This window comes from Drosophila miranda (genome assembly GCF_003369915.1).
Source record: "Drosophila miranda strain MSH22 chromosome Y unlocalized genomic scaffold, D.miranda_PacBio2.1 Contig_Y1_pilon, whole genome shotgun sequence".
Classification (NCBI taxonomy): Eukaryota; Metazoa; Arthropoda; class Insecta; order Diptera; family Drosophilidae; genus Drosophila; species Drosophila miranda.
The window spans coordinates 41,060,954-41,066,953 of record NW_022881603.1 but is presented as its reverse complement, the minus strand read 5'-3'; positions in this window follow the sequence as shown (position 1 = coordinate 41,066,953).

Sequence of the window (6,000 nt, the reverse complement as noted above, 5' to 3'; positions counted from 1 at the left end):
AGGCCACCTGAGAGGACGTTTTACAAGACGCATCGAAAACGACGCGGAGCTTGGTCGACGTGCTTTGAGGCCTCAACACACACTGATGTGGAATGAAATAATGTGGAGTTTTGGGGATTGTGTTGTCTGTGGTAGACATGTGACCCAAGGAGAGGTACTCTTCCATGAACTCCAAGTACATTTTCTGCAACTCGGGGTCACGAGACAATCTTTTTTCAAGCGATAAAAACCGCAGTTTAGCCACTTCAAAGGAGTTGCCTAAGATACGGGGATCTGTTTTGAACGGCAGTCTTACTTCAAACCGACCTGAAGGCACGACCTGAGTAGTCCTTCTATAATGCTTTTCACATAACTTGTGTTCAGGAGATAAAGACTTTTTAGAAGACGGCAATTCTTCCAGTGACCAAAACTTTTGTAATGTATTGTCGATGTGGATCACTGACTCTTCTCGACAACTCAAACAATTCCTAGCTTCTTGGGTGGCAGTCACCTTTGGAGTGTATCTGCCCGACACAATCCAGCCGAGAAGCGTTTTCTGCAGAGTTGGATAGTCAGGACCTTGTCGAATCTGACCAACAGATAAAAGTTCGAAAAATGTTTCTTCACCTATCAACATATCTATCTTCTGTGGCTTGAAGAAATATGGGTCTGCAAGTGGTAAGTTCTTCGGGATTTTCCAGTCACTCACGTTAAGTGTCTGATCAGGGTGATACCGCGAAATGTATCCAGAAATCAACCGAAAACTCACTACCAGTAATTCGCGACTTCACCACCGTGTGTATCTTTTTCTTGACTTGTGAATTGGATTCACCAATACCAAGCAAGTTGATACACGACTCCTCCCTACGGATCTGTAAGCGCTGTGCTAAGTCCTCAGTTATAAAATTGGTTTGAGACCCCGAGTCAAGCAGAGCTCGGGCCAAAACATGTTCACCATTATTTGTTCGGACGCTTACGATCGACGTAGCCAGAATAACTCTATCCATAGCTGTCGCATGGAGAGCATGCGAAGTGGAAGGTTGATTCTGATTGGGAGGAGGAGAAGAATTCTCTGGGGGTGATGGTAACGCTAGACTTTTATTCGCCACTGTGTACCTATGCAATAAGGTATGGTGTGAGCAGCCACACACTCGACACTTCTTAGCTTTGCATCGTACTACAGAGTGGCCTGGCTGCAGACAATTGATGCACAAGGATGCAGTTTTTGCGAATTCGAACCTTTGCATTACTGCCAGCCGACCAAATGGACTGCAATCTGTCAACAAATGGCCTTTCGCATTGCAGTAGCTGCATTGTTGGTTTTTGGTATTCGCGGTGGAACACGCGAATGAGCTCCGATTATGCGGCTTGCTTGGCACAGCTTTCTGCTCCTGCTTTGGTTTGTCCGAATTTTCGGCCGAAAGATGCTGATGTCTGCGATTAAGCAACTTTTCACAGTCCGTCCAAAGTGGCAGTTTGTCGTAATCGAGCTGTTCTTCCCATTTCTCTTTGGTCACCGGATCGACTCTGCTCAAGACGAGATGAATAATCATCGCATTCGAGATCTTTTTATCATCGCCAATCGACAACAACGAACCATATATGGATGAGGCGGTATCGATAAGGTTCCTTAAGGACGATGCTGATTGCTGGGTCATTTTGGGAAGACTAAATAGGGCATCAATGTGATTTTTAAAGATCAGACAATCATTATCGTAGACCCGTTTTAAGCTAGCCATTGCTTTCTCGTAGTTGGTCTCGGTTACTTGGAAAGCCCTAACTGTTCCCAACGCTTCACCGGAGAGACACGAAAGCAAATGGTTGAACTTTTCGATAATTGGAATGCTTTGGTCATTGTGAACTAGAGTCTCAAATAAACCTATGAAGTTTTAAAAGTCCGAAAAGTTGCCGCTGAACTGCGGCAGAGCTAACTTCGGAAGGCGAGCACGAGTTGGGCCACCATAAGCTGGTACTGCCGGTATTGTCTCATCAGCTGTCTTTAATGCGCAAATGAGAGACATTAATTTTGCCTTTGTGACAATTGAGAGTTCTTCCAACTCGACTCCAAATTCATCGTCAATGTCTATATCTTCAATCTTCTTTTGAAGTTCGCGTGCCGTGTCAATGCTACGCATCAGCGTTTCGAGTCGGCACCCGAGCTCCGTCAATACCAGCGGAATATCCCCCGCTTCTAAACGGTCCGCTAATAAACGAATGCCTTTGACACGGCAACTGCGCTTTTTCTTCAGCTCTTCAAGGGCAATATTGTTGGCTTTTGAGGTCATATTGATTCTCAATACAAGCAACTGAAGGCGAAAGATCGTTTCTAATAATCGTATTTAATGCGAGGCACTCAATGAAATAATGGGTAATTGTACCCAAACGAGGTGAAAAACCAATATACCCGAAAAATTTAGGGTAGAGCGTCGCTTGGCTGGCGCGTACACGAAAACCACACAAGAATAGCAACGAACTGCACTGGTGACAAGCGAAAACGAAAAATTTCACCGCTGCAGTTCTGAAGAATGGATGTTGTGCATACGTATGCACCGACAACGATCGACGCTAAATTGATTTGCGAGGCACGACTTTGTCTTAATTGATAGTTGGATCCTACTGTCTCCAAACGAATATACCCGACGAAAACAGGGTAGCGCGTCACTTGGTGTTTGGTTTGGATCAAGCGCGCCAAACAAAAGAACAACGATAAGCAACGGTGAAGAGCGAAAGCGAGACGAAAAAATTCACCGCTGCATCTGCGTATTGGTATGCGTGCTTGGCCAACGACCCAACTATACATATATTTGACACAACGAAAACGAAAACGGGGAAAGGGGTGACAGCGATTGCAGTTAAACTGAGTTATATGTGTAGTTATTGCGTCCAAGAGGGTTAGATGTACATATGTATACATATATGTATGTATTAATATATACGCTCAACTCTAACTACAGCATGCAATCTAGCTCTACTATGTCATACGTATGTGCCAAGAATTGAAAGCGAGGTGCAATTGTTTCAGCACAAGACAATAATTGCGAGTTTTTTAATCTTTTCGTCTTCACTCGAGCTTTCAATTTTTTGCACAAATACCTCTTGAGAAGATTGGAAATTCCAGGTGCTGTACTCTCCTCTTCTTATACTGGATGCTCCACTTGGATCTTCTTGGGTAGATGGTATATGTGTATCTCCTTTTGTATATATGTACATATGTAGCTGCAGACAGGGTATTGCACGACCGACGCGGTGATTTTTAGTTTGTTGAATTATTTGCACACACGTCGCGGTCAATTTGGCAATTTAGCTGCAGCACATATGCATGTACATGTAGGTATAATAGATTTTGCCTATTTATCTTTTCTCCACTGTGTCACTGTCACTTTTGCCTTCCACTTGAATGAATACGTTTAAATTTCAAGTCCACCCGGGGTCGCCATGAAATTTTAGAATAGTTTTTCTAAATAACGATACCGAAACAACTTGGGTGACTGCAATTTTGTATTTTAATACGACGAAAAAAAAAGGAGTGCGTGCGTTCGATTTCATGGATTTTTCTCGACTTCCTTCATATATTAAAACAATTCTGTGCCTACCTTACCTACGGTGGCAAAGCGGGGCGAACTCGCCAAGAGCGAGAGAGCGAGCTTTTATTGCGCTCCCGCTTTGCCCTATCCTAACTTACACTAGACTTCATGAGATACTATCCTAATAACAAATATTATTATCCAAATGGCGCTACACTGTTGTTAGTTTTATGTTTGTTTCTTTTATTTTTTTTAAATTTTTTTTTAATGTGCACCTAAAACATTATGCGAGTGTGTTTCAGTATGTGATAGGAGAGAGTAGAACGAACCCCGACAATCCGGCGAGCTTAGTCAGAGCATAGCTAGAGGTGCACACTCTCTTAGCCATACTAGTATGGATAAACGACAGCTATCCCACACCTGCACGCTACAACTTGTTTGAAAAAGTGTAGAGCCACGATTGTGCTGCTAATTTTGAAAAATACTAGATACTACAGGATCCATAGAGACTTCCTACTTATTGCATAAGCTTGCTTATGCATAAATATTAACCCTGAATTGGCACACAAAATCTCTTAATGAACCATTATAAAAAATGTATTTCCCCATAATTTTCAGTGTCAAGATTGATATTTATTCGTTTGTTTTTATTTATCCCCTCTCCATATACATATTCATATGTATATATATACACAACGCAAATAAAAGTGAGAGAAAATATTTGTTTCTGTTGTATCACATTTTTCTATGTATGCAAGCAATTGTTGAAAATTTCCAATCTCTTTAAAAAATAAAAAAAACCAACATTTTGCTTGAGTTTTACAACATTTTTTTTTTGTTTTTTTATACCCGATACTCAAAATGAGTATTGGGGTATATTAGATTTATGGTAAAAGTGGATGTGTGTAACGTCCAGAAGGAATCGTTTCCGACCCCATAAAGTATATATATTCTTGATCATCATCAATAGCCGAGTCGATTGAGCCCTGTCTGTCTGTCTGTCTGTCCGTCTGTCCGTCTGTCCGTCCGTCCGTCCGTCCGTCCGTCCGTCTGTCCGTCCCCTTCAGCGCCTAGTGCTCAAAGACTATAAGAGCTAGAGCAACGATGTTTTGGATCCAGACATCTGTGATATGTCACTGCTACAGAAATATTTCAAAACTTTGCCCCGCCCACTTCCGCCCACACAAAGGACGAAAATCTGTGGCATCTACATTTTTAAAGATACGATAAAACCAAAAACGCAGAATGGTAGAAGATGACTATATGTTCTAGAGTGTAAAATCTTAACCAGATCGTATAATTATTATAGCCAGAATCAAGAAAACAATTTCATTCTTTCTCGCTCTGTCTCTCTCTAACACACAGGTTTCATGGTCTGTTTTGCCAATTGCAAAATATGAGTTCAAGGATCTCAGAACCTATAAGAGCCAGAGCAACCAAATTTGGTATTCACACTCCTGTGATATCGGACCTTGACCGTTTTGTGTCAAAATTTCGCCACACCCCTTTCCGCCCGCGTAAAGGACGAAAATCTGGGGCATCCACAAATCTCCGAGACTATTAGGGCTAGAGTAACCAAATTTGGTATCCGCACTTCTGTTAGATCTCACTATAAAACGTATATCTCAAAATTTCGACATACCCCGTTCCGCCCCCACAAAGGACGAAAATCTGTTGCATCCACAATATTGCAGATTCGAGAAAACTAAAAACGCAGAATCATAGAGAATGACTATATCTATCCGGTTACTGAATCTGGATCAGATCGGATCATTTTTATAGCGAAAAGCAAGAAATCAATTTGCAATGGCTACGCAGCGCCCGACGTCACGCTCAGACTGATTTTCTATCTCTCTCGCACGCTCTCTTTGTCGTGTCGTTTAATATTAGCGGCGTCTGCCGCAGGAGAGCCATACTGACTTAGTATCGGGTATAAATGTAGAGTTGCGGTCTCCCCAGCAACTCACAACGTTCCCCCTCGTTTTTTTTGGATTTATTGGAATTATGAATGTTTCTATATAGGATATAAAAGTATAAAGAAAGTATTAGAGAGCGCTGCAATTAGCCAAAACTAATTAGGCAAATATTTAATTTAAGAACATAACGAATTCGGGGCAGCCCGAAGTCCAAAATACTCTTACTAAGTCAAACATGTAAAAAAGAGAGGCAGGATTATAAATCTAACTAATCGTGGCGTAAATACTGGAATATTCCGTCGAATAATCGTAACAAATGATTGAATTTCACTTCTTAATCCTTGGGGGGCTCCAAACGTCCCTACAAAGTGTTTATACTCTCTGCCAACCGTATGACATATGTATAATGTATTTGATTTATTTCTCTTTTAAATAAATGAAGAAATCATGAGATACAGCAGCTGAGGCCGTGGAATATGCTGAAATCCGTCTGGCCTTTCTCAGTTTTGGCACTCTCTCATAATTGTTGCACCTGAAATATATTTATTGGAAACACACACATACATATACATTAGGTAGAA